Source organism: Cygnus olor, chromosome 8, assembly GCF_009769625.2.
Source record: "Cygnus olor isolate bCygOlo1 chromosome 8, bCygOlo1.pri.v2, whole genome shotgun sequence".
Taxonomy (NCBI): Eukaryota; Metazoa; Chordata; class Aves; order Anseriformes; family Anatidae; genus Cygnus; species Cygnus olor.
The window spans coordinates 18,330,162-18,344,777 of record NC_049176.1 but is presented as its reverse complement, the minus strand read 5'-3'; the positions used below and the strand labels follow the sequence as shown (position 1 = coordinate 18,344,777).

The 14,616-nt window shown below is 37.0% G+C and overlaps 1 long non-coding RNA gene across 3 annotated transcripts in view; it reads right to left on the bottom strand.

The window, feature by feature from the left end:
- Nucleotides 1–14,616, bottom strand: part of LOC121074110 — a 110,604-nt gene that overhangs the window by 78,138 nt on the left and 17,850 nt on the right. The gene's annotated exons all lie outside the window — the stretch shown is intronic.

Below are 14,616 nucleotides of genomic sequence, written 5' to 3'. Positions count from 1 at the left end.
GTCTTTGAAAGCAGGTCATAAATGTTCAAACTGCCCGCATGCGTTTCATTCCTCCCTTGTAAATGAGCTACCTGACACCTGCTCTGTTAACCCACACGACTTCACATTTCTCCAGAGAAGTTTTTGGTTTTGAAATGACCGACCTTTTCCTCCTAAAGTCTACCCATAATACAGAAAATGGGTTTTTAATATCCTTTGTGCCACAGTTTTATCTGTTATAAAGGTAAAATATTTCAGACAACGCTGTGACTAACATTAAGAAAATACTTAAGATAGTGGACCATAGACGGCTGTCTGACTAGTTTTCAAGCAGCAGAAATACATGTTTGTGAAAATAGCAAGGTCTAACAAATATTAAGTATTTTTGCCACCAGAATTCATAAATGATGTGTATTTCTTTTGTCAGCAAGCTGTATTGTTTCCTCTTAAAGTTTTATAGCATCCAAAAGATATCTTAAAACATAACTCAGGGTACTATAAATAATGGTCAAAGGAAAATAGTAAATATAGGCAATCTAGTGAGCTGAAGCTCATCAGGGATGATTACTGCCCGAATGCAATATTTTAAAATCCAAGAGTTCTTTAATTGTTACAGATTTTTCACACTTCCAACAGCATGCATTTTTAATGCTACGTTTAAAAAATGTTTATAACCACTAAAAGTGTTTAGTGGTTATGTAGGAATCAGAAACGTAATTGAAGTTTATGGGATAAATTAATTTGCATCAAAGTAACTACAGATTTCCATGGCGTTTGCTCCCCCCTCCACCCCAACAAAGCCATTCCCATTTTGCGATAACATTCATGAATAGAAAACCACACAAGTAAGAGAGAGTAAAGGAAGGACCAGGATATCTCTTGCTGAGTTTGTACAGCCTCTACAGACACACTTCACAGCCATACAGTGTTCTCTTTGGTGCCTACTTATGCTGAATTAATATTTCTCCACCGAGGACAAACACTTTGAAACAAAAATGGATTAAATGTGTTACTCAAGTTTCCAGAGAGATATAACAGCTACATTAATAGTGACCATATTTAGGGAAAAACACCAAAAAAAGTTATTTTTATTTGTTGCTCTTAAGGAAACTTGGAGTCAAGATCAAAGGGCACTTTGATTTGTTTGAAAGTTATAAATGATCCATTTCCAGATTTTATAAAGTTAGTGTGCAATCTGTGAGTACTTGTGCCATAATCGAGCAGGAAGGCTCTTCAGCTTCACATGTCAATGCTGTAAACATGTAAATCTGGAAAATATTTTCCAAGCAGACAGCCATGTGTAAAATTTACAGAACCTGTCATGAAAAAACTGCAGCTGCAGAAGTGCAAACTTCTCGCTACGTCTTGAAGAATCCAGATGGGGGGATGTGAGATTTTTTTTTCCCATCGTGGAGGGTTCCAGCTGTACTGAGTTGGTGGTGCCATCAACTTCTAAAGCAACACTTCACCCAGTAATGAAACACTGATTATCCAATCACAAACAGCAGAACAGAGGAATCTCTTCAAAAATAAAATTTAAAAAATCTTAAGTTAATTACAGCAGTCTTTCAAACAGACTGTGGGCTAATTTATGACCATTTTGCAACATGTCCAGATGTCACTGTGCTGAGACCACCAAAGTTATGAGGGGAAAAAAAATAAAAAATAAAGGAAAAACATCTATTCAGAATTTAACAGCAGTCCAGAGATGCTCTTGAAAAGCAAAGGTATGAAACTGAATTTTGAAATATATGTATTTATATTCTGCATATATGTATATCTACACACACACGTGTATGCATACACACACCTTAGACTCCTTCTGTGCAATCTTAGGTGGAATAAAGCTTTGACCACCACTTCAGCCAAGTCCCTTCATCATTGCAGAGAAATGGGAGAGTCATGTTCCTCCCTTCTAACCCTGTTGACACTGTACTTCTTTTCAACTCTACCCACCGTGTTTGAAAAGACCAGTGCAGAAAACACTACCACTGTAAGCCTACAAGAAGGATAATCCTGGAAAGGCCAAAGTGGAGTGTTAAGTATATCCCACCCCCCCACACCCCCATTTTCCTGCATGCTACCTGGTCATCTATTCTTTACCAGCTCACCCTTTTTGAAGATGCCAGGAAATATGGGGACTGATATGCTGCAAAAATCTTTGCCAATGTTTTTAGGATAATTATACAAAACTATCCACCACAACTCAGTGCAGTAGGAATAGTTAAGCTGAGAACCCCCTGATCATTTTTTAAAAGGGCCAAAAAAAAACACAGTTCCCAATTGAGGTAAACGATCCCGTTCACACTGCCATTGTACACAAGTGTGAATGCAGGTGAAAAAAAACTCAGCAGGCTCAAATCAAAACGGCTATTAAATTATGGACCTAAAAAGATACAATTCTCAAATCTAAATCCATGGACATCCCTATACTGGTTCACAACGGCTTTTGGTTCAAAGTTCACTCCTTGACACTGAAGCCACTTCTGGGAGATCATCTGTGCCAACCAGAACTATGCAGGATTTGCTTCCCATTTACAGTTATATTAAAAACCTCTTAGGATATATTTAAAAATGACACGTATAAACTAACAGATGGCACAGAAACCAATGACAATTTGAGGAATATAGGAATCAGTGCAACTATTTCTAACACCACTAATATGTATTATTTGTGATATGTAATACTCTGGTATAATATACACTATTTCAAAATGAAATCTGAACTTAAATGCCAATATCCTCTCCTTCTGGCTTCTCACTTTATGACACTAACATAGGATCTCATTCACCAAGCCAATTGAAATTTTAATAAAAGAAAGCTGGAGTTTCTAATAAACTCCCGCAGCGAGCGGATAATACTAAACATCTTTAGCAGCATGGTGTTTTTTATTATTATTTTAGTTGTATATTAATATGCTAGTATTTGTAAACTCTCTAGTGTCACCAGATTTATTTCAAAAGGCTCCTCTGTATTCTTCTTTTGTGAAAAGTTTGTGTGACAATGAAATAATAATTTCAGTGGGTCTTTGCTGTATAGCTGTCTAAACCAAGAGAAGAAGATATATCTAACCTTAAAAAGGAAAGTATTGATATTATTTATTTGCCATTTGGGAGGACAGTGTATTGAATTTTCTTGTTGAGGGTAAAATTATAACAGCAAGACTGGCAGCATTCACCGCGCGAAGATTTATTACAGACCATGCCACAGAGAAATGCATGCGCTTCTCCCTCCCTCAGTCCTGCACACAGGGCCAGGGGAAATGTGAACAGAGCGCACTGCCCAGACACCGACCAACCCCAACCTCTGCTCCCAGGCAGCAGTGCACTGAGTAGCTGCGGCGAGAGAGATTGCACTAAATACTTTCCAGAACTCATCTGCATTACTCACGCTCCCACCAACAGCTGTCCACCCACTGGAAGGCATCGGAGCTGAGACCCAGGCCTTTGCTTTCCACCCTGATAGCAAAGAGCTTTTTCCCCATAGGAGCCTTCCTGCTACTAGTCTGCTCAATCTCCTCCTTTCCTCTAGGCTTGGATGATTTTAACACCGCTGGCACTAGCAATTGCAAGAGACCCAATAAAGCCTTTGAAGTCAATCCCAAAATGGCCCTTTGCCTTCAGCAGACTTCAAGGTAAGATATCTAGAAATCAAGTTCTCCTCTTCTGAGCACAAAAATCTGTCTGCAGTGTTTAATTCAAGCAGGTTACACCCTGTATTTGTATGGCAAATCAATTAGCAGCATGTTTAACAACATACATATAAAACCTTGTGCTAATTTTCATAGATATTAAATTTAGCTTTTAGTTGCTGAAAACACACATACGTAACTTTTTTTTTATCTCATTTCGTGATAATAACTGTGATTGTCAATGACAAAAAATTACTTCTTTGATTCCTAAGCTGCCTGTACACTACCATTAATTCATTATCTCTTTCATCTTGTTAGTTATGTGCTCAAACTATACACTGTGCAAACATTAATCTGAACAGTCACCTGCCCTTAAAATGCCAGAGTTTGTATCAGGTTTTGGCAACTTTAAAAAAAACTGCATTCATTGGCTTGCAAATGAAATGTATTCACAGAAAAAATTCCTCCCATAAGCAGAAGCAGCTCATCATTAACATTCAAGGAATGTGAACACAGGCTTCATAGAAAACCATTAAAATATAAGGCAGCTTTCAGCCTATTTTAAGAATTTCAGAGAAATTTTGCATTTTCTTTCCCATGATGCCATGGTGATGTCAGGCTGCATTTCAAATAAAATGACAATGAAATCATTTCAATTCCATGCAATGTGCAAAAAAAAGTCAATTTTTCTCTTGGCAAACTGAAGTCTAAAGTAATTAAGCACTGCTGTGTGGGTGGCAGCTTCCTCCTCTGAAGTCAGCCTGAGATAATTACCATATTAAAGTCAAAACATCATGTGCTGCGCTGATAGATAGATGGATGGAGAGATTGGGCATCTATTAAATGATCCATTTTGTTATGCTCCCTGGGAAATGTGCCATTGATGCCAATTAAAAATATATATTCCAAGTGAGTATTTCTAAGTGACAAAACTTCTATTCAGTAAATTGAATTTATTATTTACTGATTGTGAAGTACTTAAAGACATAAAAATCCAGATAGATAAGAACTTAGGAAGAGAATTACATATTTTACTAAGTTTACAAACCCCTCATTACCCAATTGCCACATTCACATCATGTGCTCTACAACACATTTTTTAGCTGAGATACTAGGCTATTTCCTTCCGTCGTGAAATCCTTAACTAATCCTTAACTAAGTACAATACAGAAGATAAAACAAACATTTTCTAAAACTTCCGAATTCACAAATGTTCTACTGAAAAAAAAAAATATGATTTTTTTCAATATTAATAGTAAAATATCCCTCCATACATATTTATAATTAAACGTCTTTAAATCTACGTTTTTTGTATCAGAAAACTAAATGGACCAAAACTAAGGCATAGCAGTGATGATTAATTGGTGCTATTTGGTGAGGTGTATCGCAGCAAGACTTAGCGTGACTTTAAAACTTCCATATGTAACCAGTATTAACATGTATTACCAACACTGTCTTTGCAGCAGAGAACTGGCACTCCAACAGTAAAATGCTTCCACCATTAGGATGTGAAGAAAATGCTTCCACTAAAACTTAAATGGAGCACTAATTTTTATGCATCTGATTTGGATTTCATTTACAATGATTTCAGAGCACGGCCACTTGCATTAATCCCGATTTAGTTTAGTATGGGATCACATTTAAGTTGTACTTCAACAACAAACGGATAAAGGCATTTTTTTCTATCAGAAGCATTACAAAAAGAGCAGAGTCTCCATTCTATCCACTCTGCAGGTTATGTTTGATCTCATTTAAATGCTTTGAATGAGATTTACTCTTCATTGTTTCTATGAAAAAGGTCACAGAACTAAAACTATGTCTCTTTAAGGATAGGAATGTCTGAGGCTCAGGAGAAGGGCTTTTTCATATTGACCAAACATAAATTAATAGAATGTCATATGAAAATACACATGCACTGATATTAAAATGTTAATGAGTTTTCTCAGCAAGAAATCTAAACAATCAATATTTTATGCTTAATATTAGATTCAGCTCTTGCTATGAAGCACCTTGCTCAAGGTACTCAGATTCCAGTGAGGCCAGCATTTGAGTAAGCCCAATACTTATGTTACTATCTACAGAAAACTCTGACAGACAGTCTTAAGACCTTTCTGTTTAACAGATTTAAGCTAAAATCCTAGGCTGAGTGAAGCTTTAAAGTTATCCCGAGGAAAGTTTAAGAATCTGTAAGGGCTCAGTCTCACAGCAACTGCAATCCAAATACATGATTTGTAGCAGCAGAATTTTGTATTATATTTTCAACATATAATTTTCAATACTAGTATGGTTCACTTTTCAATGTATAGTATAAAGTATACAAACTCAGTATACTATCATGCTTGTACTTCTGCTAACTCTCATAAGGAATTTAGGGCAATGGTACAAAGCTATTAGAATTAAAAAAATCTACATGTTCAAAAAAAAAAAAAAAAAAAGACAAGACAGTCCTTTAAAAGAGTTTAAGTAGGAAAAGGCACTGCAAACAGAATGAGGTAGAATCTACTTGCTATCCCCTAATTCCAAGTCGATGGACTTCTTGCAGACTTACTTTAGTGTAATGAAAACAAATCTAACAAATTCTGACAACAAATTAATTCAAATCCTTCCAAAATTAATGTTTAATACTAGTGCTACTCAGTAAAAGATTTATAAATTAAAAAGTTGAAAAATTAATGATGAGATGGCTTTAAAAATTTGTACTTAAGCATAACTTATGTATAGCTTCTTTTAGATGTCTCCCAGTTATGAACTTTTTTCCAGGTTCATTTTTAACTTTTAAGCATTATTTTTCAAGTTTTCCTTCATAAACGAGAAATTTTCTTTGCACGTAATGCAATTTTAATTTCTCTAATAATACTATGAGCTCAAGAGGTGAGATTTTAGAAGACAAAAAGATAGAATGAGGCAAGCAATCAGGCAGTGGAAGTGCATTTTCTGTTGAAAAATCAGCCTTTAATTAAAAAGGTGATCACTGCCGATAACTTCCAACACACACTTATTTTTCCCCAGTCATCTTTGACAGCCAATTTGCTTTTTGATTCTCCAGGGCTGCCACTCAGCTGCTGTCTGAGAAAACAGAGAATGTTTAAATCCTTTACAAGTTGTATATTTTCTTCTTATTTAAGTCAAATTTTTCAATGGTAGTTTATGACACTTTCTCTCCTAGTTTTGTAAGTAAATTTAGAGAATATCTAAAGGTACACATGTAAATAATCTTTGGTGATCAAAATCTTGAATTTGTGCAAAAATACAAGTTTACTTAATATCCATTCCTCTCACCTGCCTCTCAAATTTTATCCACAGTCACAATACTCAATTTTAAAAATCAGGATACAGTTCTCAAATAATCTCTAAGAATATTCTTTTTCCCATCAAATGTAATAAAGAGTACTTGATCATAAATTTTAAGAAGTCAACATAAAATTCCATTTTCGCACAACTCTTCAATCCAACATGAAGTCATGTTCCAGTGGAAACAAAAACAGTTACGAACCTGTAGGTATCCTTCTAATTCCTAAAAGTCTTACTGCATCCATTTGTGTCATTGCAGCTGCATTACTTACAAACCCCTCATGTCAACAGAATTTATAATTCAACACAGGCAGACAATGAACATGCCAGTGGTCAGTCTGCTAGCAGAATCTTCGGAAGGATTTGGAAAACTGAAGTTCAAAGTTCTGACATTCCTCTCACCAGAACTGGTTCCAACAAAATACTTTTTGACTTGTGCCAACAACCAGGCACACTGTGACTTTTCCTTTTGCTTGTATTAGACCAACATGCCCAGACTCAGACTTTTACTCTTCTTCCCTGTATATACAACAGGCTCGACTTCAAAACTCTGGAAAAAAGTCCTGTAGCATACTGCTCTGTCTCAAGAAAGTTTGAATAAGGACTTCACATACCCTCTACAGGCCTTTGAACTGACAACAAAGAAACAGAGGCTACCATAATGGCTAAGATGGCGTGAGAGCTGGCTGTGATCCACGAAGTGCGCAGTGTCTCCAGCGCAGGGAAGGGCTCAGCCAGCTGTGTGAGGCTTCCCACTGCAGCCTACAGTGATGTGATTTCCTGGAGCTGGGAAACTGGAGAGGTCTAAATTGGAGAACTGCTCTCCTGAGAAGGTCCTCTTTCTTTCTCTTTATTAAAGACAGCTATTCATCAGTTACTTGATGGGCTATATTCATATACGTTTTTATTACAGATGCAATATATATTCATTGTAAGTCATCATAACAACTAATCTGAGGAGATTTTCAGTGTCTGCAAAACCTTTGTGTTCCTACAACATTTTGTCAGTGATATTTTTTTTCTTAATGCAGAAACATTTTTTAATTTACAGAGGAGACACCAAGGCCCAAAGATAGAGGATAGTTTGTCCACTGTTGCAAAAGAAAAGACAGTACAGGAATTAGGCAGATGATGGAGGTGTCCTAAATACCAACCTCCACGACCTGTTCTAACCTTAGGCTGTGGTTCTTTCCCTCATTTATCCACCTTAAGTCCCTCAACAGTCACATCAGTGAGGCAGACATCACAGCGGAGCATGAAGGTACTCCAAGGATCTCTTTTTTTGCCAATGTGTTGCTGTTGCAGAGTGGATAACTGTGTGACTTCCTCAGCTGCCAAACGCAAAATTCCATTTTACATATTTTATTCTATTTTTAGGAAGTCCGCACTGTTCTATAGACGATGACTTCATAAAGCTGAGCATTCTGTAAAAACCCAGGGATTTAAATTGTGAAAGTGAAAATTCAGGACAAGTATCAGCTTATATGTGCCCCTAGCATATCCTATTAACTATTTCAATGTTGAACAACAGATCTGAAAAATGAGGCAACAGCTATTGCCCTTCTGGGCTGAAGAGTGAAGGAATTCTCCTGCAAACAGAAGCAGGAAAGAAAAAGCAGCAACCCACACAGCAAGAAAAATTGAGACCTTCAGAAGAATGTACTCGTACAATAATCAATACTGGATGTTAGTTGTACTGTTTATAATAGCAACACTACAGGTGCTCATGAGAGTGTTGCTTTGTTATGTTACTTGCAATTATGTTTCGCTGTAACCCATAAATCTGTCAAAATGAAGAAAGCAATTAGGAATTTCCGCATGAACAGACAAGGTTTCTCCTTCCCACACAAATGGTGCAAGTAAACACCTTAACCAGTGTGCCTTGTGGGGATTAGGAACAGAAACCTCCTCCTGCCTAGTGCTGCCAAGTTTTGTGCTGCTCCATGTGTAACGCTTTTATGCCAATTATTAAATGAACTGGTTTGCAGTTACAAATAATCTGCATATTAACTAGGAACTTCAGTTTACAGACTAAGTAAAAAGATACATGCGAAAAACAGAAGGAACTAGCACATGCATACTACAGAAAGTCTAAGGATATGAGATAGTTGGGAGGAAAATGCCTTGGGGAGAAGTCAAGGTACACCCAAAGGTCTCTTGCACTCACTGTTCCTCTCCTGAAGAAAATATTTTGGTGCAGCTGCTCCTCCTCCACTTTCAGGATGAGGAAGAGCAGAGAAGGGAGGCCAAATGCTTTCAAGCATGTCAGCCACCAGTGAGCTCCCGATGGCAAGCAGCGGTGACAGCAAAATGGCCAGCTCGTGGTTTCTCTGCCATGTAGACAAAATACAATTTTCTGTCAGCCCACTTGCAGGAAACAGAAAAGTGATAATTCTGCTATTTATAAAAAATACATATGAAAGTGTGTGCAAATTCTTAAAACTTGGGAGTTGGGAAGGGTGGAGGGAAATGTTCTTCAAAGCAGTAAGAAGCCAGGTACAGAGGAATAAACGGCAAAACACTGTGCTGCGTCTCTTTTCCAGGTATTTTTTAAAGTTGCAGTTACCAATCAGAAATACAAAACCAAGTAGAATGGATAGTTTCATACAGCTTTGGAAAGCTCCAAATTACTTCAGACAGTCTATTTTTCTGTTTAAAAATGTTTTAATGGCTAAAAAGAACTGGACTTTGTACATTATTTATTACAATTAGCAGTGTACAAAATTCTCAATTAATAGAGCATTTTTCTCTGATGACTATAATTTAGTTTTTCCCTTGTAATATATAGGGTAAGCGCTCAGAAATATTTAGAAGCACTGTATCTTTTATATAGCACAAGACACAATGTTTGTATTCTTGAAGACAGAGTGACATCTAAAGGGATTTTGAAATACTCAAATCTTGCACACTGAATCCAAACTGACAAAGTCAAGGGCATGTCATATTTTTGAAAACTGATGAGTTTTCAGGTTTGCTGTGGTTGATTGTCCCAAGTAACCATGAAAAGAGGATCAAATTCCAATTTTAATGACATGCCTCAGGGTGCCCTGAGGACAACTGCCATTTTTATCTTAGATTCTGCAGGTCCTCAGTGAACAAAAGGGGGAAATCAGCTTTGAATGGATTCCTTGCACTGTTGTCAAAAGTAATCCAACTGCTCTAAATATCTATATCCTAAAATATTTTCTTACAGCAGTTTTTATTAACCTGAAGCATTAACAGAGCAGAATATTTAAATGGTGTTTTTAGCTACCAATTCTCCAAGCAGATCTTACATTCTCTAACCAGAAGGTATTATGACTGGGTTCTTTCATAACTGGAGTCTCTCTCTTTCCTATACACGCACACATACAAACAAAGAAAAAACAAAATACAGTATCTAATGGCTAGATTTGGGATCGAGGGTGGTATCTGCATGCATGCAAATACTTTTACCATATGTTAGAAATATTTTTTAGACTACACAGTTCCAGATATACTCTTGAATATAAAAGTCAGTTTAGGAAAAAAAAAATCAAGTTTATAATATCAAAGACAACAGTACGGGAGAAATAGTAGCATGTGTTTTGTGAACAGCATGCATGTGGTAATGATGAGCTAGTTACCTTTACAATGGACCTTTATTTCATTCTACTGTTAAGTATCTTCCTGAACTCACTGACAGGGAAAAAAATTCCTAGATTAAAAACATATTTCCCCTCTTGGGCTGAAATCATAGTAAACTCTAGTGAATTTGCTTCTAGGGACTAGTGGGGGGAGGCACTATCTTTAACTGTCTATTCCTTAGAAGTAGAATGTCTTCTGATGCAGTTTTATTTATTTATGAAAAAAATCGTGAACAGTTGTCAGGACGCTATATCTCATTTACAGTCACAATGCCCCAATGAACTACTTAAATGTGGCTCAGCAGCAAAGCACTGGCAAGCAGAGTTAACTCTTTCTGGCTGCAGAGACAATGCATCTCAGTGCTGAAGACATTAGAGGAAAGAAAACCGGACATTTCACAGCAAAATGATATTCATAGCAAACCTGTGGTAAGGAAAGAAGGTGGAAAAGGGTTCTGAAAAGCTGCTCAAAATAATATTTACAGTCTGTTGTAGTAAAATGGTGTTTTTCTCTCTGAAGATAGTATTTACCCATGCAACTGATTTTCTGTTTGTTGTTTTTTTGTGGTTGTTGCTTTTTTAAAAGAGCATCAGTCCTACTGAACTTTACTAAAACAACAATATTTTGTTTTCAAGTCAGCAGAAATAGCGGCACAGCTAATGTAAAACAAAAAGTGGGACCTGAGGCACTCAGACAATAAATAGTGACAGAACCTTTCAGCGAGTCTTAATCAAGGAGATTAAAGCAACATGTAACTCTAGGTGCACGTTAATAAAACAAGTGGTGAAAAATAAAGGGAACCTAAAGAAAAATACCTATCTCTATGCTTCAATTAGTCTTTGTGAACACTATCTTTTTTTTCTTCCCCCACCACTTTCAAACATATTGTAACTGTCTAAATTGTTTGATGATTTTCAAAAGAAGAGTTCACATAAAGAGGACCATTTGAATCCTTATTTAAAATATTATTCTTTAATCCAGCACATTTTTGGTAGGCTATTTGAAATAGCCTGTGATTAGCGCTCTTTCTGGGCTCTGTTCAGATCCTGATCAAATTCCCAGGGCGATCTGTGTTCTCACCCATCTGCTTCGATTCTGATAAGGATTCCCATACAGACAGACAGGGCTGTAAAGTCTTGAAGAAAGGAAAGAATTAGAATAGTCTTTATTAGACCACGGATGAGTGTCTATGGCTGCAAAGAAATTCATTTGCACTATATCTACAATGCAGTTTGAACTTTTCCTTTGTTTGGCAAAGCACATCAAGTCTGATTTAACAATTCTCTTTGTGGCTTTGCTTTTCTCTCTACAGCTTCATATATTTACAAAAGGATAGATGCATGAAGACTTCTGATACAGTATCCAAAAAATAGCAATTACTATACATCTTTGTGTACAATTGTGAGTCGTCATCTTATGAAGAAAACAGTGTTAATAAAAGGTATGAGTTACAAAAATCTCTCTACATATCAAAGTCACGACAATGTCAGCTGCTAGCATTTTATAAGCAAGGGTCATTTAGTTCACTAAGGCAAAGACACAAAACTTATTTTGCATTAAGAAAGAAAGCATTTAGCTCTTCAACAAACAGTGCAAATGTAAAGGCTGGTATCCAGAAAGCCGAGTGAGTTTCTTGCATTAACTACTTAAAGTCGTAACTATGACAATTTATATACTGTCAGCACCTCACGTGTTATTATGAAAGCACACCCAGTTACTAACATCCATAAGCAGAACAAGAGTTACAGGTTGGACGGCAGTGACCTGGAGCTGTGACAAAGAACAGGGCCCCACCAAGGGAGGCCCTCTATGGAGAACCGGCAGGGGCCAGTCGCTGCTTCCAGCACCTCCCCACCCCGTGGGCAGAGCACAGGGATTTGCTCGGGGTTGGCGAGAGGGAGCTGGGGTCCTGCCCTCCGGACCAAGCCCAGCCCAGCAGGACACGCAGCCTCTCCTCGAGTCCACAGAAGATAACACGGGCCATCTCTGATGGATGGAAAGAAAATGTAGCCCCGCAGACACTGCAAAATACAAACCTATACAGACTGAGAATACTTTTCCAAGTCCAAAACTTAAATTTGGCACATTTATTTTATATCTATATTTTATATCTATACTGGGTTTCTTTCTTTTGTTGTTGCTATGGAGTAGACCAATTGGGGTTCTCAGTTTTATTTTTAAGAGGATGTATACAGAAAAAAAGCCTAACACTAATACACAGAAATGACCAAATTTCAAAATATAAAAAATAACCCACAGAAATTTTTAAACGCATCTTAAAAAGAGGCGGGGTTTGTTCATTCAAGGTAATGCAAATATGTATCTCAATACTTTCTGAAAGGGTGAAGATGCTGAGAAAATAATATATTCAGTTCACAGTAGAATGAGTCACAGATTCAAAATCTCGAATATTCAGCTCTTTGCTACAGTTTGTGCACGTATCAGTTTCAGCAGAAGAAAAGGAGCAATTTCAAATAACAAGATGGATCAGGCAACAAAGGAACACAGAAAATGAGACAATAGCAAAAAATGAATTAAGTAAATATATCTGAGTACGTCCCTTGTGTGCATAGAAGCAGAAACAGACAAACTTCATTAGTTCACAAATGTCCAGTTGTCTCCTTTGAGCAGTTATCCTACTGGCACAATAAACCCACCCCCCGTTTTTGTATATAAATATTCAATTTACAAATCACCTAGAGCCAGGAGGAGCTTTTCAGCTTCTCTCAACTATGCATCCTGGAGTTACAATGTGCACATATAATGGGCAGCAAGGCCTGGCATGCAAAACCAACGCACTTCAGAAACATTTGGAGAAATGAAATAGCAACATAAACTCCGAACAGAAAATCTTATTTCAATCCTGAGCAAAAGTTTATCCCAGTCTGAGATTTACTAAAAAACTTTGGCTGAAAATTTGGGAAGAGCTCTAGATACCAACATCCTTCTTTCATCCAGCAACCAATGCCTACAGCACTCACCCAACAGAGGAAACACCAATTTCAGCTCCCTCCTGTGGGCAAGAGAACATGAGTCCACACAGGACATATTCCAAGTAGAGTATGCAATAGGATATCCCAGGCAAACATGCACACAGCTTCACTCTTTTTATTGACATGCTTAAATGATTTGTACAGAGAATAACAATCAGCAGAGAAGGAACACCCTGAACCACCCATCTGGAGAAGCACTTTCCTCCTTCTTCATTGTCTTGGTGCACAACCAAATAAAACAGATCTGTCAGGAGGGACTATGAGAAACCCCTAACAGAATATCTTATCACACTGGTAAATAAAGGTCACCTTGGAAAGTCTCTGAACCAGAGACTTTCCAGTTAGACAAAGAAAAATGTCTCTAAAACATGCAAAACAATGCAAAGTTTCCCCCAACTTCTGCACAGAGCTCAGTTCAGCTAATATACACATCCCACATGAAACACAAACACCAATGAAAATTAAAAGCAAGCTAAGCCCTCCGGGGAAGCTCCAACAATCTTCATTTAAAATTAATGGGCTCACTGGATATATTAGAAAATTCATAATTTGCCAATGTTTCTTTCTTGGAATTATTTTGAATCTGAAGTACAACACAGATGCATCTGACTTCTCAATTAAATATAAGTAGTCATTAAGACATGACCGGTAATTTCTGTGCGACATTTTTTCCAGTACTTCATGCTGTTCTCTATATAGTAGACTCAGTAACTTTGGTGTTTACAGATTAAGAGGAAAGCTAACCAAAACAAGGTATTCAAAAATTGTAGTCCTACAGCTTGTTTTAAGTAATGTATCTCAATTCACATGCTCACTATTTGAAAACTGAGATCTCAAAACATTATTCTGACATTTTATACCCATCCAAGAAAATTACATGAACACATATGTAAGAACACATCACTATAGGAAATATTCCGGAAAGGACCTCCTAGATTCTCCAGTGATGGTTACACCACCATATGGTTTATACCACCATATGGCTATGTGCATACACCAATGATGGTATATGACGTTTAGAAACCTTTGCATTTCCAATTTAACTGCAGGCTATTCATATCTATTTGTTGGTATTCTAACATCATCTTTCAACTTCCATAACTTTTTTCGTTGTG